General features: G+C 35.7%; 1 protein-coding gene across 12 annotated transcripts in view; it reads left to right on the top strand.

The window, feature by feature from the left end:
- ADGRL3 (adhesion G protein-coupled receptor L3) overlaps window positions 1-24,272 on the top strand; it is an 828,952-nt gene that overhangs the window by 504,546 nt on the left and 300,134 nt on the right. The gene's annotated exons all lie outside the window — the stretch shown is intronic.

The following is a 24,272-nucleotide window of genomic DNA, read 5'->3' as shown; positions in this document are numbered from 1 at the left end:
GTGCACTCCTTAATCGCTATTACCTATCTCACCCATACTCCCACTTCTCCCTTCCCTCTGGTAACCATCAGTTTGTTCTCTATAATTAAGAGTCTGTTTCTTGGTTTCTTTCTCTATTTTTTCCCTTTGCTCATTTGTTTTTTTTTTCTTAAATTCCACACGTGAGTGAAATCATAAGGTCTTTGTCTTTCTCTGATTGGCTTACTTAGCATTATACTCTCTAGATCCATCCATTTTGTTGCAAATGGCAAATTTTTATTCTTTTTTATGGCTGAATATATTCTATATATATCAATATAGGTACCTGTATACATATATGGATATATAGATATTACTTCTTCTTTATCCATCCATTCATTGATAGATGGACACTTGGGCTACTTCCATATCTTGCCTATTGTAAAATAATGCTGCTATGGGGGCAGGTGGGTGACTCAATTGAGCATCCAACTCTTGATTTTGGCTCAGGTCATGATACCAGGGTCATGGGATAAAACCCCACCCACCTCTGCCTCAGACTCTGTGCTGAGGATGGAGCCTGCTTGAGAGATTCTCTCTCTCTCTCCCTCTGCCCCTCCCCCTTGCTTGTGGACTCTCTTTCCCTCCCTAAAAGAAAAAAAAAATAAAGAATAAAATTATCCTCCTATAAACATAGGGGTGCATGTATCCTTTTGAATTAGTGTTTTTGTATTGGTTGGGTAAATATCCAGTAGTGCAATTGCTGGATCACAGGGTAGTTCTATTTTTAACTTTTTGAGGAACCTCCATACTGTGTCCCATAGTGGCTGCACCAGTTTGCATTCTCACCAATAATGCACAAGAGTTTCTTTTTCTCCACATCCTCATCAACACTTGCTGTTTCTTGTGTTGTTGATTTTAGCCATTCTGACAAATGTGAGGTGATACCTCATTGTGGTTTTTGTTTGCATTTCCCTGATGGTAAGTGATGATGAAAATCTTTTCATGTGTCTGTTGGCCATCTGCATGCCATTCTTGGAGAAATGTCTGTTTTCTGTTTCTCAATAACCAAGTATACCTGATTATCAAGTATCAGTGATTACAGAATACTCATATAATATCTAGGAGGAAGTGGACTTGGGCAGTCCATGCTGATTTCAGACTGGTGGATAAAGTTGAAGCCAAGCCACTTGCCTTTTGATCCTACAATATAGTGCCTTTTTGTCTTTCTGGTTACCTGAATAATAAATAAGCAAATAATGAAAATGCTACAATAACCATGTATGAAGAAGAAAGTAAAGTTTACTTGAGTTTCGACCACTGGACATAAATTCAACTAATCTTGTAATGACCATTCTTTTAGGCATCACTTCATGCATACATACACACAATGCGTTTCAAGGAAGAATAAATATTTATACGTACGCCCGTGTGTATGTATGTATGTATACACACACCTAGTGTATATTCTTAATAGTTCTCTATATACTCAGATGTCCTTTGGAGACTTTTGCATGAATATTGATTTAAGTAGGTCTGTGTGTGTATATTTACAAAAACAGGATCATGTTATATACATCTTGCTTTTCTCACTATATGATGTCTTATGAAGTTCCCCCTAAGTCAGCTGGAATAATTTTATTTAATTCTTTTTAAGGTCTTTAAGACAGTTCATGGTTTGATGTAGAGAGTGTATTTAGGCATTCCCCTATTGTTGGAAATCATTATTATTACTATTATTATTATTATTTTTGCTTCTTTATATCATAGGGTGAATGATGTTAAAATCTTTACTAGTAAGGTTATCTTGATGTGCTAGAATCATGTGTTTTATCTTACTTTTCAAACAGTATTGAGATATTTGCCATTTGACACAAGAGAACTTGTCTGCTGACCAGAGTTAATGGTTCAAGCTATAGAGTAAAGCCGAGTGGGATTGAAACCGTGACCTTAACTTCTCCAGCAAAGTGACTGACCCAATACTATTGACAGTTTCTAGCTTTTGCTGATGTTTGAGGCATGTGTTTTATGTACCTGTACAGTCATTTTATTTGGAGAATTGTCATTACATAAACTGTGGGAGTGCCTCATAACATATGTCACAGGTAGTGCAGATCACTTAATGAAAACATGTACCAAAGGAGAAGCAAAATAACTTTGAACTACTCAAAAAAAGGAGGGACTGTGACACATATGAACTAATTTCCATAGTGGCAACAAAGCTGGACATTTTGTTTTTATTTTTTACCTCAATGACACACTTTAAGCATTTATTAACCACCTGCTTGCAGTCTTTTGCCTCCCCGAATGTACTGATAATGTTTTATCAAAAAATCATCTGAAACTTTCTTTTGGGTCAGACTTCATTTTTCACAGAAGTCATCTTTACCTCTGCAGTGGTTGTGACCATGTATCGCCTCCTCCTTTACTAAATTCTTCCTCGGACTTACATGAAAATATCTTCTAAATAATATCTAGTTGCATTCTCTCATTTCTCTTTCTTAGTTCTTTTTGGCATTTCTTTCTTTCCCTCTTCTCTGTACTTTCTTTCTTTCCCTTCTATTTCTCAGACTCCATGTAAAAAACTATAAGATCACAGTACTGGTTGTTGGAGTTTTATATATGTTCTACCTGACCATTGGTCATTCAGTCTTTCTGACTCTCTCATTGATAGTGTCAGTATGTCTTTAAATTTTGAAGAACCCCTCTCCTGTTCAATCTCATATTACAATTATTGTACTTAGTTGGATTTTTATACTTTGAAGAATTCAATGGTTCTGCTCCTTCAATAAACGTGTGGTGGGTAGCTTCAGTGTGTTCCTGACTGGCATGGAAACGATTTCATTTTTACCACGAATATTATTATTGCTTTGTAATAATCCCTTCATGTCCCTAAACTATTGATAATGTCATTTTCTGTAAAGCTTCCCCATGTGGAAGTAATTTAGAACTCGGGGGGAAAATGCCAAAATCCATGCCCTTACTTAACGTTAAGGGCAGTTTCTGTTGTTGTTTTCTTCTTAGCTTTGTAGGGCTTAATGCTCTTTGCTTTTATGAAAAGAAAAGCAATAATTGGAAAAATAACACAAAGGATGTCCTTTTGTTTCACACCATTGTATTATCATGCTTTCACTCACTGTTAACACTGTTTATTTAAGTTTCCTACATAAAATAACCAGATTATACTTTTAACTGTCATGTTCACTCTTCTAAAGCTTCGAAGCAAGTGGGTAACTTTAGTCCCACCAAAATTTATTCTGTGTTTTCATATGCGTTTTAGACAAACTGAAGATTTAGCACACTAGAATTGTAACTGGCGTGCCTAAAGCTTGTAATGTTAGACCCTTAAACTCAGTATTATTAAATCACCAAGAAGTTTCAAAGTGGTAGAATCAAGATTATGTAAAGTCTGAGATTAAGCTGTCACATCAGAGTAATTTGATTTTAAGTCTGGTTCCACCACCTCCATTAGTAATCACATCCCTGACAGAGACAAAGTTCATCCAATATGAGTTCTCATTGCAGATGAGGTATTGATGTTTTCATGTTACTTTGGTCAGTCAATAAGGTTAAAAGGATAAAGTTTATTTAGTTTTCAACATTGCCTTCTTGAAGTCAAATGTCTATTTAATTAAATTTTCCAATATTTGGCAAGAAAAGACTGGTCGTGTCAGCTTTCTTCAGCTTGATATTAAATAGCATCTTGTGAAATTTGGTAAAGACTATGTACAGTAATATGGAACAGATATACTATGAGTCTATTTAAGAGAACATTAAGAAGTCCAAATTCTTTGTCAAGGTGGTTAGTGATTTCTAATAGTCTCCCAGTGCTTAAAGTTTGAAATATATCTGCAGGTCTTACATATTATATTTATTGTCTAACTGGTTTATGATAATCCGTATATTCTGTTTCTTCAAATATTGGGCATTTTTGTATATGTGTGTATATATTATGTAATTCTCAAAATTATTTCTGAAGCAAGCAACTGAAAATGATTTCAAAACAGCATGTCTTCCACATTTTTCTTGTAATCCAGCACCTATCATATAATGATCTCATTTTTTTGCCGTGCCTTATCGAAAAATTTATAGTCACTTTCTTAATATTCTGACTATATGTCTAAAGAAGAAACAATTAGAAATTTAATTTACGAAAAACTTGGTCACATTTGAGGTGTGAATATTCTGTTTAATCAATAAGGTTATGTTTTTGGTTTACTCAAAAAGTTACAAAATTTGCACAATAGTTTAATCTTGTATGCAATTAATATGGGCATCACGCTAAGGAATCATCATAGAACAATGAATACAATGGAAGAGATTCTTTCCCTTAAGATGTTGTCTTTGTAGTGTAGCAAATGGTCATTAAATATAGTCAGTAACTACATTTGTAATACATATTACAAAGGAAGGCTCTAGCAAAGTGTTTGGTGGTACATTTTTGAGGGTTAAATTTCTTAATTAAATTTATTTCCAAATCAACATCTGACTTTGAATCCACAAAGTCAGGGGACATATCCTATTCCAAGAAGCAGTTGGCCTCCTAGGACAAGATTTTAGCCATCTGAATTTTACCAGTTACCTGCAGGTGATACTTAACCTTCATGGTCATTTTCCTTCCATAAGAAATAGTAGGCCAACTGTGATTTTAATTATCTACTTTCTTTCTTTTTAACCACTGTTATCATGGATTTAAGTGATAATTCATTAATGTAATTATTTAGGGAACTTGTCCAACGAGGTTCTATTTTAATTGTACTTGTAACACATGCTATATTTTTAAATTCCACCTAATACATAAGAAAAGTTTTCTCATATACCTTCTATAAATATTTATTAAATGCCTTTGGTATGAATAATAAGTGATATATCCCTCAAGTCCCACATGGTCAGGAACTATATATTTCTTGTCCATGAGGGGGCATGCAAAATTTCAATGAACCATCACAGCACCCTGTACAAGAAGCAGAGGTGTTTTCAAGAAAACTGTATCACCTGGATTTCTGTCCATTTCTAAATTCTCCAAGAGCTGGCCTAAGAATTGTACCATAGTTTGGTTCTACTTAAGAGACTTTGCTGTGTCTTTGAACTTGAGCCAGTGCCCTCTTTGGAAACCCATAAGGCAGGTACAAAGCTTCTGCTCCAAGTCGTCTTCAGAGGGCCTGTGCTATTACATGGAACCTCACTTAACTATTCTGAAAGTAGCTTGTTACATTTGCTGTTTGACCACAGAGACATTTCTGCCACATGCAGCCCAGGAGAGATCACTCGACTGTAGCAGAGCAGTGTGATCTATATCATTCTCTCTCAGGTATGGAGGGATGTTTAGAATAAGTAAATGCTGTTCAAGGTGCTTCCCACAATTGAAAATTAGGATTTGTAGAAGATAGCATTACTCATGTTAGTTTTGTCTGTTGGGTTTCTGACTCTTCCTTTGATATGCTAGTACCCAAACAGACTTGTTATATGTAGTTATACAGTTTTAACGATTGTAAAATTTATGATTCATTAAAAAAAATCACTTACTGAGCTTGAGTGCTATATGCTAGACATTGGGCGAAAAGCTGAGGCCCAAAGTGAAAAACAGTTGGTCGCTGGCCTTGCAGAGTGGAAAAGAGATTATACTCATTCTAGTTCTTTTGACATTCTCAAATACTTATTTTGAAAATGTTCTTAATTACGCATTAAATACATTATATGCATAAGTTTTAGTAGAATGTGAGTTTTTCTTAGGAAAAATGTGTGATGAAGTATGTTCGAGAATCATTTTGGAGAGTGCGTCTTAATCCAGTCAGTGTATTTCGATCTTTGATTCCAGCCCCTGCTTATAAACTGAGATAATTGCATATTACATAGACTTCCAGAAAATCCACTTTAAAATTATATCTTATGTAAATGGCAGAGTATTCTTACGCGATGGGTGGCATTATTTAATCCAGTTAAAATTACTTTCTTTTTTAACTCTGGAGCTTTGACTTAAATTAGTTTATCTTGAGGCTTCAGCATCTCACTTAAACCATTAGTGTGCTTCTTCCTCCAGGGACTCCCATTTATACTTTCCCAATCAGAATGTAATCCTATCATAAATGGTAATAATACTTTCTACTTGGTAACATCTTTCATCCAAATAAGTCTTGAGCTCTTCCAATATGACCTTGTTCATGTTTGCAATGTTACATCCGTGAGACATAGCCACAAGCTGAGAAGGAGTCTTTCAGATTTACAGATGGAAAAAGGAGATGAAGGAGAAAAGCTCAGTTTTCCAAAAGCAATTTTAAGAAGGCATTCTGATTATAATGTAATGAACATTTAAAAATGAGGGAAAAAAACTGGAAGGAGTAAGCTGAATATCAGATGTACTGCAAAAGAGTGTATGATGTTTGAGAAATATTTTTTTTCTAATCAATTCTAACATTTAATTTTATCATTTTTTAAGCAATAGTTTATTAGCTGGCTATTCTGTGTCCTGTGGTATTATGCACGAAGTGCAGCAGGAAACAAAATATAATCGGGAGAGGTTAGAGAGGAAGACATAGGATTGATTCAGATCCTATAGGTACTGTGAGCTAGAGAACAGGTTTTAGACTTGATTTAAGTTTATTGAAGGGCTTAAAGCAGGCTTGGGATTTAAAAATTCATTCTCGGGGCGCCTGGGTGGCGCAGTCGGTTAAGCGTCCGACTTCAGCCAGGTCACGATCTCGCGGTCCGGGAGTTCGAGCCCCGCGTCAGGCTCTGGGCTGATGGCTCAGAGCTTGGAGCCTGTTTCCGATTCTGTGTCTCCCTCTCTCTCTGCCCCTCCCCCGTTCATGCTCTGTCTCTCTCTGTCCCAAAAATAAATAAACGTTGAAAAAAAAAATTAAAAATTCATTCTCAGTCAAATTGTGAAATAGAGGATTTAAGAGTACGAACATAGAAAACCCATTAGGACTTTAATTTCTAACATTGTATACTGGTTGTTGTTGCTTTTATCACTTAACCACATGCTAAATGATTCCTAAACAGATAATAGTCACTTCTAGAAATCTATTCAATTATATAGGAATAAGTAATGTGAAATGTATTGAATTTTCTAATAAAATATGTTATTGAATTCATTCGGGAGCTACTTGAAAATTGCTTAATTTAAAAGAAAGTATTATGGATAAATCATGTTTACAAGAAGTTACAGTCTGATAGGAAAGTACTCAGATACATGTCATGTGGGCTAGATATGGTATTGTAGGAGTTCTGAAAATAAAACCATTACTTTAGTGAGAAGTGACTCTCTCTACCATTGAGAGAGAAAGAGGTTATATATGAATCAATTCATGAAACATACATAAATAAATTCACATATTGTGTCAGTTACTTTCCAGACACTATGGAAAGTGATTTAAGAGGAAATAGGTGACGGGGAGTAAGAGTACAATTATCTTGATGAGCACTGAGTAGTATATGGAGCTATCAAATTACTACATTGTACACCCAAAACTAATATAACAATGTATGTTAACTACACTGGAATTAAAGGGGAAAAGGAACATATAAATGTGAATAAGACAATGTTTCTATATTCAGAGTGCTCATGGTCTATCAAAATAAGTAAGTAATTTCATGAAACACTTGAATTAATAGACATAATGCCCTGAGTGCCACCAAATGGCAATATGAAAGAAGAAATTTAACAGGACTAGAGAACCCAAGGAACATTTATATTAGAGAATAATAGAATATAAAATACCAAGTTTTGATTGAAGAGAGGACAAATCTTCCTTTTAAATATCAATTTAAAAGAGACAAAAGTATTGCCAGAACACTTTTAAGAAATACTACGTCAGTTACATTCACATGCCTTAGATTTTGGAAAGAATGGGTAGGTGAATGAATCAGTAAATGAGTGCCACAATCTAAATGCTGAGTAACTCCACCTGAGCCAAGGCACCAATGACAGTCACGAAAAGGAATGAGATTGGCATGAGGTGGAAAGAAATTTTGACAGAAACTAAGTCTTCTTTTTAAAAAATTTTTTTTTAACGTTTATTTATTTTTGAGACAGAGAGAGCATGAACGGGGGAGGGGCAGAGAGAGAGGGAGACACAGAATCGGAAACAGGCTCCAGGCTCTGAGCCATCAGCCCAGAGCCTGACGCGGGGCTCGAACTCACGGACCGTGAGATCGTGACCTGAGCTGAAGTCCCAACGCCTAACCGACTGAGCCACCCAGGTGCCCCAGAAACTAACAAAGTCTTGAATGTGGTAAAAAAGTAAAGAACTGAGTTTTGAGCTGTAGTGATCGTGCAAGTGCTAATACCAATATTTACAATAGGAAATCAAGAAATGTTGATTTGTAGAGTTCAGTGATTTGGGGTTTAAAGGAAGTCTTAAATACATTAAGTTTGAGGTGCCAGTGACGTCTACAGTGTTCCACAGTGATGACAGCCTGAAGGGTCAGAATAGAGCTTGGCTTAGGAAAGAAAAATAATAGCTAATAATAAGTATTTGAGATGTTTTTGCCTGAAACCTAATTTAATTCTCAAAACTTGTTGAGCAAATAGTACTGAAATCCAAGGTCATACAGCTACTACATAGACTTGAGATTTGAACTCCTTCAGAGTCAATACACTGAACCACACCTCTGTGCTGCTGCTCAGGAAGGACTAAGCATCCTAGAATCATTGGTATAAACGTACAAGTGAAATTTCGAGGGTGATGGGAATGTCTGAAAATAACCAAAAAAAAAAAAAAAAGGTAGACAACAAAATATGGAAAATTTAATGGGCTGGAGAACAAAAACAAACTGAAGATGTATATAAAGAAGGTATGTCAAAGTTGAAACCAGTTAATCCAAAATCTAGGAAAGAACCTAATGTCACAAAAACCAGGAGAAAGAAGTTTAAAGAGAAAGAAGTACATTACTTTATAGAATTCTTTAGAGCAGCATTTCTCAAAGTATATTCTATGGAACATAAACCATGCTGGACATTGGAGGGAGACAGGATTCTATCCATCCTTAAATAAGTTTATAGGACACAAAATAATAAGCTCTCACTACCCTCTTTCCCCTCATCTTCTAGAACCACAAATGCAAATTAGGACATTAAAGGCAAGGGGAAATAATTAAAGGAAGTTATTAACCCCATGGTAGCTTAGAGGCATCTTCCTTTTAAAAAAAATTTTAAGGGTGTCTGGATGGCTCAGTCGGTTGAGCATCTGACTCTTGATTTCTGCTTAGATCGAGGTCTCGAGGTTGTGAAAGCCCCTTGCGTTGGGCTCTGCACTGGGCGTAGATCCTGCTTAAGATTCTCTTTCCCTTTCCCCCTACCCCTCTCCCCGGCTTGTGCTGTCTGTTTCTCTCTCTAAAATTAAATAAAATTGAAAACAAATTAACCTAGAGAATACATATTTGAAAATATTTTTATAAAAGGATCATGTTTGGTGATAGAACAAGGATTCCAATAGAGAGAAGCTCTTTAGTTATTAAGATACGAGGAATGTTCAAAGGGGCGGGGGTGATATGAGATAAAAGAATAGTTTAAATCTGAGCATGAGGATTAGGGATAAACAAATGAAGAAAACTCACAAAACAGGAATTGTGGAATTAGAACAAAAGGGTAAAGCCAGTAGTCTGGTGATTGAGTGTTAAAATCTCCCTGGAGCCGGGCCAGTTACAAAGCCCACTTACTGGAGGGGACTTGGGATGTGGAAAGAGTGGTAGTAATACCAGCCCTGACAGACTTCCTCCTGCTAATTGTTCCGGTTTCTTTTTTCATGGTTTCTGGATCCCATTCCTTTCCAGTTTCATTCTTTGGTCTTGTCCACTTGATGGATGTTGCTCTCAAAATATGTTGCTCAGAACTGAAAACAGTACTTCAGTTGTCTTTTCTAAGGCACTGTGTGTTTTATCTCCTTTGACAACATGATCAGAGGGCTTGTTCCCTTTGAATTTCAGTCAATTGTATTCAATTTATATGAGTTTTAAAAATTCTTCTAGTAATTATACAACTTTTATACATGAATGAAACACCTTTTTAAGGTTATTTTATAACTTTACTTTAGAATTTGCATTTACATTTTATTACTATCAGCCCTTTATTCTTGCCTGGCATTTAAAGGACTTTTTCAAATATTCATTCTGAATTCCTTTTTATTAGAGCTCCTAGCTTTGTGTGAACAGATTTTACTTTTATGTCTTTGATTTCATCAAATGAATATTAATATTAAAATGATCAGTATGAAGGACAGAGGTTTGCTGAAAGCCACAAGAAATAATTGTGCAACTTTAACTTACCCAGGAATCTCTTTGGCTACAATTATTGTGCCCAACCCCTTGGGTGTCCCTTTGAATCCTCTTAAATCAGTCATTCCTATTGTTTTTGTTGCTGTTGTTGTTTGGTTCTTGTTTGTTTGTTTGTTTTGTTTTATGTCTATGTTCTAGCCACTTATGTATCAGAGTGAACTTTGTCAAAACTGTTTAGAGTCCAGTAAAATATTTATACCTGAGTTTTCTGATTTTCTATCTATAAAGAAAGTTGTACTGATTTGATACAGTTTGTAAGTGATTCCATTTTCATGTTTAGGTATTTAGGAGCCATTTCCTCATTCATGCTAAAATCTTGATTTGCCTTAACTCAATATCACTAATATGTTTCTCTAAACATACATTTCCTTCTTTGTACGAAAGGCACCTGTCTGTCTTGTTTCCCCACAACTTGACTTTGTGTTTTATTACTTCATTTGTGAAGTAGTTTTATCATAGTGGCTTTGGATTCTTGAGTAATTTGCCCAAATTTTTTGTGCCCCAGTTTCCTCATCAGTAATATGGGGATAATGATACTATCTATGGTATAAAATTGTTGGAGAACTAGATTAATTGAAATGCTTAGAATGTACCTTACACAAAGCAAATGCTCAACAAATATTGCTTTTAATTTTTTCGGTACACTAATCTTGACTAAGAAACATGACCCATTTCCGACCCTAGTGTGAAAATGCTTTGGGGAACTGTAAATGGTTTAATAAATACAAAAGTTCCCTTCAGTTACTAAGTCTGAGGAGTGTAAGGGTTTTTCTTGGAACCTAGTATTTAATTATTTTTACACACACAGCATGTGGGATACATCCATCCAGTTTAAAATATGTAATGATGCGGGGTTTTGCTTATCCATCCAACATCTGAAAACACAAACATTCTGAGTTTGAAGTTAAAATACCAGGTATTATTAGAAAGACAGGATCTGGTATTGGGAAAAATGGATCAATTTATAAAAGTGGTAGACATCAAGACTGTTATTTCTATTGTTAGGGAGAGCAAATTAGGACGGTCTTGCTGGGCAGTGAGTCAGAGAGACAGACGAAATGGGTGCTAAAAAAAGACCAAACCCTGTCACCAGAGAATCTATATCCCCTTCCTCCACCAGACTATATGATGCTCCTTTATGATATGTCTCTTCTATTGTTTGCTTTGATGTTTATTTTAGCCATTTTCCTTTTGACAAAGGTTTGTTTGGAAGCCAGGATGGACGAAAGATGAGGAATAGTATCGGTGCCCTAGGAGGAGGGAGGAGTCGATTGTCATTGAGGACCCAGAATTACCTGCTCCAAAAGTGCTGAGCGGGGTACTCTTTCTTTGGGGCAGCTCCAGTGCTCTGTAGAAGACCTAATGTGTAACAGTTTTGAAATCTAATTACCAGTGCTTCATGGGGCAACACCATTACTAGCTGAAGGATTTTAATGGGACCATAAAAATTATAATTGCTAAAGAAGGTCAGGTTGGCCCAGGCTCTGTTATTTGATATCACGGCAAATCGATGATTGATTGAAAAAAATGTACCAGTCTCTCCACTTGCCAATCGGTAAACATTTTCACATGACGTACCTTTTTGTGAGTACTAATACTTGCAAAGACAAGTGAAATACAGACTGACAGTTTTGATTTAAAAAAAATAAATGGCAGTTTTTAAATTTCTTTTTAAGGTATTGATATTACTGTCTTTTCAACGGATTTTAAAGGTGTGTGCTTGACCTTGATTTTCTTAAGGCTACGTTGCTTTAACCCTGTTCAAGCGTGTGGACATCTTTAGGTGCCTAATCAGAGCTTAGAAATTCTTTGAAGCACGTACAAATAAGTGTACTGAGAATCTTTTTAAGCAAATGAAAACTAATTATGGGTAAGAAATGAAAACCCAGAGTTTCATGTGCTTCTCTCTCTTTATGTGTATCCCAGCACGTACTCTGTGGTATGTAAGATCATCCACTGTTCTGAGACCCCCTGATGATAGGCCCATATGTGCGCACATACCTGATGTAAGCCTAACAGGACCCCGTTAACAGGCACCATGGAGGGCTTACCTCACCATGTCACTGCTCGCATTGCTTTGTTTCAAACTCAGTGTGGGTCGCCCTGTTTTATTTTTACTCTTTCCCTTCTTTTGTGGCTATAGTGTGCGATTTAAGTTTTCTTCAGAATGCTGCTTTCCACTTACCCAAATTTCAGATACTCCCTTCTGAAATTCAAGTTTCATGGGTCATTTGGCACAGTTATTGGCTTATTTCCAAGCTTGCCATCTCCCTTTTGTTTAGTATTGCTGACATTTTCATGTTTATTCATAAAAAATATCATGTGAATTTACACTGGCACTGGGAGAAGGTGGCGTCTGTGCCAACAATAAGTGTCATTTGGGATGTAGAGGGATTTAGAGCTATAATAAATTGTCTCATTCTACGTACAGTAAAATGTATCACAGTCATAAATCTTACCTTTCAAATGCATTTCTTTAATTGCAGTTGCTGGGTGCTTTTTTTTTTTCTCTATCACTACCAAAAAAACTTGAGTATTCTTAATATTTTAAAGGGAGGATTAAAACATGTTTCTACAGGTACTTTTTTCCCCCTTAAGTTATTGGTTGTTTACTTTCTTCAGGTCTCAGATTTCCTTTTAATGCAAAATTTCCAAGTTGAAAATCCAGACTTTCTTAGATGTATTTTTTTAAGTAGAAATAGGAAAATTCAAGAAAAATTCAGAGAAATACATGATGATGTTTTTTACTTATATTTTTTTCAGTTATAAATGAAAATTGATGAGATTTTTAAAAGATTTTCTACCTATTCCATTCTTAACAATTCTTGAATTTTGTTTAAGCCCTACTTTACCCATAGACATTTCATAGAGTCATAATTGATCTTGATATTACACCCTTCTGACCATTTGTATCACGTTCATAAATTTAGCCTATTATTCTTAGCCCAGTTTATACTTTACATGGTACTTTATTTCCTATTTAAATGTTATTGATTTGTCCCATGTATTTAATGTTCTACTTATTCAACGAGGAGGAATCATGTCTTTATCAAACAAACAACAATAGTAATAATAATACCTGGTAGTTACCAGGTGTTTACTCTATGCCAGGCTCTGTTTAAGCTTCATAAATAGCTGGAGAGGTAGAGAATTTTATTATACTTTTTTTTTTTTAGCCAGGAAACTGAAGCACAGAAACATTATGTAACTCCTCCAATGATACACAGCTATGCAGTGGTAGTGGCAGGATTTGACCTCATTTGAAACTATGTGACTCAAAACCTATTCTCTCAACTACTGTACTACCCTGCCAAAGAAAATAAACCATCCAATGCATTATTTGTTGAGTAAATTATTTTTTCATAGATCACTCTGAATTCTGCCAGTAATGATTAGTATAACCATTGTTAATGATTGCAAATCAAATGACTGCCTTGTTCAAGGTGTTAATACTTAGGCATATGGAGCTACACATAATTGTATAGGATTTAGGTAGGCAAATACTTCTAATTTCCTAGAGTGACTTGTGAGTCCCAGTGACCTTTATCAGAATGTGGGCATGCTATTCCCTAGGCAACAGTTACCTGAAGAAGCATAAGATTTTGCTATAGCCAAGTTGGTTTTGCTATGGTTGAAGCTTTGAAATAATTAACAGAAAACAAGCTTATTATTTCTTAAACTGAATTTGGTTAATGGAAGCTACTCTTACAGATGTTTAAACATGAGATGGGTATTTCATCTTATCCAAATATCTAAACAATGGCATTAAAAGCAGTTCTGGGGGGGCGCCTGGGTGGCGCAGTCGGTTGGGCATCCGACTTCAGCCAGGTCACGATCTCCCGGTCCGGGAGTTCGAGCCCCGCGTCGGGCTCTGGGCTGATGGCTCGGAGCCTGGAGCCAGTTTCCGATTCTGTGTCTCCCTCTCTCTCTGACCCTCCCCCGTTCATGCTCTGTCCCAAAAATAAATAAACGTTGAAAAAATTTATTAAAAAAAAAAAAAAAAAAAGCAGTTCTGGGGACACCCGGGTGACTCAGTCGGTTAAGTGTCTGTCTTCAACTCAGGTCATGATCTCACAGTTCCTGGGTTCGAGCCCCGCCCCACATCAGGCTCTGTGCTGGCAGCTCAGTGCCTGGAGCCTGCTTCAGATTCTGTGTCTCCTTCTTTCTCTGCCCCTCCCCCACTCACAACCTGTCTATCTTTCAAAAATAAATAAACATTAAAAAAAAAAAAAGCAGTTCTGAATTCAGTGGCTACGTGGTACATTTGCCCTAGCCTTTGGAGTTAAAGGCTCTGTGAAATTCTATATTTCTGTATTTATAAAAGAAATATTTTTAATAACTTTATTCAGAAACAATAGTGTGATATTGTGTGATATTTACACAAAGAAAAGCCAATGGGGTCAGTGGTGAGGAACAGCCATTGATCCAGTCTTAAACTTTAAAATAGCCTTAAATTTATTGATGGGGAGGCCCTGGCCTTCTATGGCCTGTGTCTGTAATGTCCCTTTACTCTTCTGGAGGCCCTAGCCTGCAGTATTCCAGGTATCTGCCCATAGGAGCCATTGCCTTTATCCTGGATGGCTGATCCATTAATTTGTCTGCCCAGGTAGCAGGCCAACAGGTCTAATTCCAAAAGAATTATATTGAGTAAGGGTATTATAGATTATGCTTAGAGTATACCTCAGTGGTTGTGAACTTGTGTATATTTAAAACACATCCAAATACCAGAATCTTGGTGGTTCTCTTGAGTGCATTAAATTTCATTCACAAATATAGCACTGTATATTCATTTAGTGTGCTGGCCTGTCAACATAACTATTTGCTGACCTATTACACTTACATAATTGTGAAGCAAGTTTCATACATTTCAAGTAAATATTACTGATTTGGGTTTTTGTTTATTTGTTTTATTTTGGTGTTGGCTATACCTTGAATAAGTTGTGCCCCACATGTTACCACATGATTCCACTCAATTTAACACCCCATGCAACAGATATAATACTTCTTATTAATGTATTAATGGTATATTCTGCACATTGATCAAAATGTGACAGCACAGTATGTGAAGGAGTTGTGATATATAATGAGTTATATAGACTTCTGTCAACTGTGTAGGAAAGTTACCAAAAGGTTGATATTGTTCCTAGGTAAAGACCAATCCCATTATTTCAATGACCTATTAGACACATAATTTTCTTTTTTTAAATTTTTTAAATGTTTATTCATTATTTTTGAGAGAGAGAGAGAGAGACAGATTGTGAGCAGGGGAGGGGCAAAGAGAGAGAGAGGAAGACACAGAATCTGAAGCAGTCTCCAGGCTCTGAGCTGTCAGCACAGAGCCCAACGTGGGGCTCAAACTCCCGGACCGCGAGATCATGACCTGAGCCGAAGTCGGACGCTTAACCGACTGAGCCACCCAAGCCCCCCTAGACATAATTTTCTTAATACAGCTCCTCTTATATCAGAGATTGCTTTTTCTTAACACACCTAGTGTAGCATGATTGTCAGTAATCACAATGTGATCAAATATTATTTGTCTGGCATTTTATTAGAAGAATGTATTTCACGGCACCATTTATAGATGATGTTTCATCTGCAATGTCGAGTTCCTTCTACATAAAGAGTAGACAATATTCGCTGGTGCTTCCTTCAGTTCTTTCTGTGCATTATTAAAGTTAGGATCCATTTGGCAATAGGGTATGCTGCAAACCTAACAGTGCTGTCTCAAAACATATGCCTCAGATATTTTGCTGTAATTATAAAACTAATAGATGTCACTGTTTCAGTAAGTCAATTAGACTACCCCTGGCTTGGAACAGTATCAGGGAAAAACATTTTTGACAGTTTTAGGAATCCTTGCACATAAAATTATATTAAATGTTTGCATTTGATTCTATCCTGTGTTATATCCATAAATAGCAGCATATCATTTTAGTTAGAGTATAGGTTTTGAAATCATACAGATCTGGGTTGAAATCCCAAGCCTGTCAACTGGGAGCTATGTGTCCTTGGACCATTCTGCTCATGTGCCCTAGATCCCTCAACCCCAACATGAAGTTATAACTACAAAACGAATAAATGAGAAATTATATGTAAAATATTTAACCCAGTGCCAAGTATATAGTAATCAATCACTCAACTCAATGGAATTTAAAAAATTAATGTGTGTAATTTACTACAGTGTATCCCAATTCTTGCAAGTTTTTATTTACAGTTATCTAGGGGGAGGAAAAAAATTATTTTTCCTACTACCCATTTAGTTTCTCTGGGTGGGGACCTATATGGTGGATTGATAAGACAGATTAAAAAGAGAAAAACACACAAATTTAATATAAGTTCTATACGGCAATAGAATCTTTATAAGGAAATGATGACCTTATGAAATGTTAAACCTGAGTTTTTATACTAGTTTTGACAGAGAGCAGAAAGTTGTGGGAAAACAGGATACACTAAAAGGGTATGAGGGAAGGGTAATAAACTGGAGGAAATTTAGGCCTGTTCTTTTGGATTCCTCTTGACATCCTTCTGTCTTCAGAGATAAGGATGCTCCTTTTTTCTGGTTACAGAGAGGGCACCTCTTATAAGAGGGCCTTATGACCTGCTTCAGGTAATAAGGGGAAGGTTAGAGAGTCCTTCTTGCACCTGTTGTTTCACACAAGCTTTCAGCTTAAAATCTTTAATGTCAAGGTGCCATATTTAAGGAAGGATATTCTCATCCCATTCATGGCCCTTACCGTTACATGGCTGATGTCATTATATGAGCATACTTGTCACCTATTTAAATTCAAGAGCTGGCTGCCATCTGCATAGAGACAAATGAAGCCTTTTCTGTGATTTTAGTTCCTTTTGTCTCTTGATATAGCACTATATGTACACTTAACGTTCTGCATTTCTGCATTGAAATGTGTTGTTTTAAAATTAAGATTATCCTTTGTGACAGAAATGACTGTCATATGCTTTCAAGATTGTCTATCAGTTAAACTCAGATATCTGAGTTGCATAACACCCAGATACTTGGAAAATTATGGGGACTGATGTTGCAACTATTTCTAAGTGCCTTCCTCATTAAAAAGTACTTATATGTACATATAATGATAAGACTTTATTATTATTTAAGTATGCAAATATGAATGCCTATTACCATATCACTAACTTGATTCTGGAGTCTATTTTTACATTCATGCACCTAGCGTTGTTTTATATTAATTATATCAGTAGTTAATCATTGTTTTTGCTTCTTCCCTCCAATGAGAAAACATTTTGGAGCCAATTATGCTTCTGTGATGAGGACTGAGTATGCCCCCCCTTTTTTTTGGTATGTTCTTCCTTAGTCTAGAAATTAATTTTTATTAACTCATCATTATGTTCATTACATCAATAAATCAGCAAGTATTTATTGTGTACCCAGTGTTCACCAAAGCAGCATTTTGTTGCCTTTAAATTGCTTATAAATATCTCAGTTACTTGCTAATTCACTGTGTAGATTAATTGACCTTGATCTAGTTATAGATTTAAATTATGTTCTCCTGGAATCTTAAAAGTTTCAAGGGCTCACTTTTCCAGACATAAGTTAGTAAATGAAAGTATAGAAGTTAAAATGCAAGCATGCCTATCTCTTTCATACTCTCTATTCAAGAATCCTGCTAGTGTTGCACTGTGTGTTAACTAGCTGGTCTGTGTTGTATTTTAAAAGGCCAAAGAAGTAAGGCTCTAGAAAAAGAGCTATGGTTTTTATGTGGGAAGTATTTCAATAATTTCTTATGATGGAGGCCTATCTAAACACATTTTCTCTTACCAGAATAGGAAGGGCAATCTAAGGGCTTCATTTAACTGAACATTATTATAGCATAAAAGTAATAGAAAATAATTATTATTTCTGCTGAAGTTCCACTTGTCAGTTGAGCCTTAGCTGCTTGTGAACTCAAGAGTCATGATCTAAGTGATTTATCTTCTTTCTCCATTCCCACCATTGACATGAGAATAGACAGAATCAGCTACAACAAGTTCTATTTTTCCTCTTTCTGTGCCTGTAGCAGTAGCTCTGTGGAATGTGTATGATTTCGACCATTAGCTACAATCTTTTTCTGAACTTGCACTCTTAACTGTATGTAACTGGAAAGGCTGTTACAAAAATGAGCTAGAAATATTGCAGTAGTATTTTTTTTTTTTTTTAACCTGGAGAAAAAGTGAAGAAAAACTGCTATGTTAAAACAAATTTTTGTGGTATCCAAAATCGAAATGATACTAATTAATGTAAAATGGGCATTATGAAAAAAAGTTCAAGATTAAGGTAGGTACTGTTTTGCTTACATATGTGCATATGTGCGCGCGCACACACACACACACATATTTTGCAAGTATTTAATGGCCCTGAATTCACATAGACAATATATAGTTGACTAAGCTAAGGGAGAAGATTCATTAGACCTGCTGGCTCCTCCAAACGCATAAATTTACCTTAGACATGATGTGCAGACATCAGTTCTTCAGTAGTCGTAGAAACTACATAGATACTCTTAGCAGATGCCTCTGGCATACATAGCATTCCCTTGGCTCAACTCTGTTTTCACCCAGACCCAAAGTGAACTATTTTGTTGGCACTCAGGCCTATCCCAGTTACCTAATTGTCAACTCAAATGCCTCCTACTTGTCTTTCAGCATTCTGCCATAAGACTTCCTGAGGACCAGTAGTTTGCTCAGCTAGTACCCATCTGCTTATGTGCAGGGAAGTTCATGCCAGTGAAGATTGTTTTCAGTCACTGGCAGAAAAGGCCTGTGCATCATTACCCCAGTTTTATATTTTTCAGAGATCTGGGCAGAATTTGGTCCTCCTTGCCAACAGTGACAACTTCAATAATAACACATATTGTAGCTTTTCTTCTTTTTTCATCTCTCTCTCCCTGTTGCTTAACACTTAGGTCCTGGGGTCACCTCCCAAATAAACTACCTGCATCAAGGTCCTTACCTTGTCCTCTACTTTCTGGGGATTCCAAATGAGAGTATTATGCCATATGGGAACATTTGAATTGATTATGTTTGAATAACTCCAAACATTTGTAGGCATAATCAATCCATAAGTATTTGCCAACCATTTAGTTATTTAGTGTTATTAGGAAAATATCACACAGCCTTTTGTAAATCTGGTTTGACAAAATGTTAATCTTCTTACCACCTCTTTTAACATTTAACACACTGTCTACCTTCTTGGAAAGCAACTGTCATCTTGTTGGTGAAGTAACACTTACACTTTTGAAACAGTTGGCCGATACTATGAGAATCTGTGCCTTTCTGCCATTTTACTGATTACTGGATTTCTTGGTAGCACACTAATTGGAGTGATGTCTTACTCCAGAAGTCTCAAGGTGATCAATTTCAGCAGAACTTTCTGCCTAAAGCTTATCTTTCAAAAGCAGGCTCTCTTGAAAGGTATGGTTCACATAGGAAGTTGTGAAAAACTTTGTAGAAGAGGAGAGATTTTACCCAATTTTAGATAACTGTGTTGGAGACTGTGAAAGTCAGTATTAAATTAGTGGTATGTGCAAGGGCACAGATGTAGGAGAATCCTTATGTTTCATCCAAAAGAGATGCTTAGGGAGAAAGTAGTCCTATAACCAACTTTCTTTTTCTTGTGTAAAAATGGAAGTTTATGTGCAAAAAAAAAATAGTACATAAAAATGAAAGCAAGGCATCCATTCACACACAGCTTTTCAGAGGGAAAATAAAATGTGTCATAACAAAAATGCTGGCATATATTTACTTAGATATCTTGGACTTGTAGGTGTGTAAAAGATGTAGTATAGCTATTTTACATTTGCATACATGATCTGGCTTGATGAATATCAATATTTTTCTTCCATTGTATTATCATAACCAAGGATAAAGTAATTATCACAGAACTGGGAGAAAACAGGTTGTATTATCCCATGCACCTATTCTAACTTTTGCATGTTTGATTACCTGGTCAGAATGGCGGTGGAGGATCAATTACATAAACCATGTCTACAACCATCTTCTGTGGGAGAAAAGGGACCGGAAAAAGCAAGAATTTGTTTGTCTTCAGAGTAAACAAAACAAACAAACAAAAAGACAAAAAAAACCCCTCTCCCTCTACAATACTGTCAAGAGAAGTGCTGACTATTTCAAACATTTTGTTTATCCTTCCATTATGAGTTTAAGACTATGGACTGAATTTGCTTTAATTTTTATTTGTCCAAATGCAAATAAACTAAGTTTGTTAATGACCCATTTTTTTCTGGTGGTAGCTTTAAGAAAGGCATCAAACGTCATAAAATTAAACCAATTAACTTCAACTGTCTTGCTTCCTTCTTTAGTGAAGGAGTCATATGGCTCTAGAAACAATAAATAAAATCTTTCAAAGTCTTAATATACCCTTCATTGGCCCTTTCTGAATATTCCCAAGTACATATCAGAAATATAGATCTGGTCCTATTAAACTGCCATTTATTAATATTAACAAAGCAGCATTGCTGCCAGAAGCAAAAGCAGAAAAACAATTTATCTCTCTGCCTTCTTGAAGTGTGCAAGATAAATATGTACCAATTTTAAATGAAAGTGAACATCAGTAAACTAGACAGATTTATTGAGTTAGCTTGTAGCAAAATGAGCTTGTCCCGTTTTCACATACTTTTTCTGGTAGTAAATGTTTTAATCTATTGATGCCATGGAGAAATGCTACATTAGCTATAAAACAGAGAGAGGGCACCGTTCAGTGACAGGACCAATAATATGTATAGAGCAGTAAACACTTTGCAAGTATTTAATGGCCCTGAATTCAAATAGATAGTATATAGTTAACTAAGCTGAGGGAGAAGATTCATTAGACCTGCTGGCTTCTCCAAATGCATAAATTTAACTTAGACATGATGTGCAGACATCAGTTCTTCAGTAGTTGTAGAAACTGCATTTGATTTCAAAAAGAAGGAAAACCTATTCTCATAGGCTGCTGCACACCAGAATTTTATATTCTCTTTTTCCTTTGATGGTATAAGCTCTTGATTCTTACTGTTCTTGTGAAGGATTTATTATTTCCCATCTCACATCTCTCCTCTCTAAAACTGGTAGACACAATAGAGCATAGAACCTCACCATGATCTGATGAACCCATGTTACACATGTAACAAGTGAACTGATATTCAGGGAAGACTTGTGAGTTAAGACGCCATTGTTTGGGATGAAAAAATACCATGTGAGAAATCTAAGAAACGTAAAACTTACCTCCATACTCTATTTCCAAATGTATATGTCATTTACTTAAAAGTAGATACCAGGGGCTCCTGGGTGGCTCAGTCAGTGAAACTTCTGACTCTTGATTTTGGCTGAGGTCATGACCTCATGGTCTGTGGTGAGATGAAGCCCCATGTCAGGCTGTTTGCTGAGCATGGAGCCTGCTTAAGATTCCCCCTCCCTCTCCCTCTGCCCCTCTCTCCCACTGACATGCTCTTTCTCTCTTAAAAGAATGATAATAAAATAAAGTAAAAGCAAAGTAGAATAAAAGTAGATACCAGATTCGGAGGTCACGTAGTTTTTCTATAAGTGGCAAATCAGCCAAAATTCACAACTTGAGATTTCATGCAAAATCTCATACTTTGAATCTATTTTTCAAACTTTGTTACGTTTGAAATAGTGTATCGAACCATTGTGTTACATCATTCTCTGGGTGAGAAAAATTAGTCAATATAAAATGACCGGTAATCTTCTTGGGAGACTATGCAGACCATCCAATGAGCATAAATCTTACAGCCAAGATTATCTTTTTTCAAATCCTAGTTCTGTTTCTTACTAGATTTGTGACCTTAAGATTTGTTAATTAATTTCTCTATCCCATACTTTCTTCATCTATAAAATGGTGACAATATATACTTACCTTAAAGAGCTGTTTTGATAATTAAATGAGTTAATAGTGTTTTCACACAGTAAACATTCAACAACTGTTAGCTATTGTTGTCGTAAATGCTTGTTTCAAATTATGCATTTATTCATTCATATTTAAAAATGCCCAAAATTGCAAGCTATTTTGTTTTCAGTATTCATTATTGTAAAATGTAGCACAATGGAACAGAGTATAGTAGTTTTTTTGTTTTGTTTTGTTTTAGTAATTAGATATTAAGCTAAAAATCACATGGATTTATTAAACCTCATATTTAGAAAATATTCACTTCAGCATAGCAGTTACACAATCCACATCTACATTTTATTTTAAAATTTCGTTTCTCTTTATTTTGCCTTCGGTAATATGAGTAAAGTTATACCACTTATTCAAAAGCATCAAAGGTAAGAGATGTACTGATTCAACAAATTCAAACTATTTACTGAATAGCTTCCACATTCCAGGTACTATTCTGGATGGTGGGACACAGCTTTGAAGAAAATGGAGAGAGTCCTTGAATATATACAACTAACTTTCTAGTAGATTAACAGAGTACGTCACAGTGTGAGGGTTTCTAAGGAGATATATTTTCTATCTGAAATGTGTTTGTATTTAATGTTGTATTTTTTAAAATAATGACCTAATACAGTAGACATAATAATAGTACTTACATAAATACTTCATAATCATTGTATATACTTCATGTTGCGCCTACACATAAGAAATTAAAATTTTAATAAATACCAACTGCAGTTGACTAGATACCAATTGCTTTTTTATTTAATTTTGTCTCCAAGGAAGGTTATTTCACTAAAAAGTAAACAACAACAATAGACACTAATAATATTATACCACTGAGAGTGCCTTACGTGGTGCTCTAACCAGCAAATTCATTCTTATGATCCTTTACAGGGAGCTGCTTCTACAAACAGTTGGAGGCTAGTTAGTTTAAACAGACAGTGAAGTATGTTGCCACCAGTCCAATAGGAAAATAAATATGTAATGACTTGTTTCATTCCCTAAAACTCTGTTTTTCCTCTCAACTGACACATTTCAGTAAAATAAACAAAAAGTGCATTCAGTGAATTACTGAACAGATGTTGGTTGAGTGTTATAAAGAATGGGAGGGAAAACACACTTTGTTGTCTGTTTGTTTTAATTTAATTTTAGATTTAATATCTTAGCTTTGGGTATTGTACTGCATTACATACATTTGGGGGGCTGTCTGCTCATTTTGTTACCTCACTTGACCTAGCTAATGCACAACTCTCGTTTAAGGAATCTTTATTCCTTCTGTCACAGTCTTTCAAAGGAAGGACGTAAGTCCATAAGGAAACCAGATTGTGAAGAATCCGCCCTCTTTCTCAGGAGCACACAGTTCCTGGGCCAAATAGTATAACATTGTTGAGCTAGACCCCATTGTGAATGTTTTCCACTGCAAGTCGGAAATAAGTAGAAATTGTTTCCTACACAATTAACTATGTTTGGCTGGGCCAGGGGCATCTTGACACAGAATTGTCACAGATACACTATGATGGACCCTGAAGAATTAAAGAAACAGGAAACTCCTATGAGAAAACTGCTACTTCTATAGTTTTCTAAGCTCCAAAATTAATAAAACATGGTTTTCCCCCTTCAATTAGGAAAAAAAGTAGCAAACGATTTTATGTATGCCACTTTCCTTTTTGGCACATTTAATCCTTCTACCCCTGCATTTGTTTCACCTCTGCAGACGTTATTGATTTAAGTCAAACACTGGCCCCTCACTTTACAGTGACCAACTGTGCCTTGTGAGTCTGGAACCGGACACTGCTCTAAAAGATATCCAAAGAAAGCCTCTTGTCTGAAAACAGATCTTAACTAGATGGTTCTGAGAAGTTCTTTAGCAAAAAATCAGTATAATAATTTTTTTCAATATGCATTATTGCTAGTTATTAATACTAACTTTAAAAAACTTTTTGTTTCTTTGTTGAAATCACAATCAGATATTGTCACTGACAGCAGGACATCAAAAACGGTATTTTCTATACCTACCCATTAAATATAACTTAATGGGTAGAGCAGGGCTGTCACTTAGAAAGTAATAGAGGTAGGTGAGAACTCTATTCCCTCGCTCAGTTAATGAAATTATTCAACGATAACAAATAATGCA

Source organism: Prionailurus viverrinus, chromosome B1 (assembly GCF_022837055.1).
Source record: "Prionailurus viverrinus isolate Anna chromosome B1, UM_Priviv_1.0, whole genome shotgun sequence".
In the NCBI taxonomy this organism is placed as follows: Eukaryota; Metazoa; Chordata; class Mammalia; order Carnivora; family Felidae; genus Prionailurus; species Prionailurus viverrinus.
This window is presented reverse-complemented; position numbering and strand designations above follow the sequence as displayed.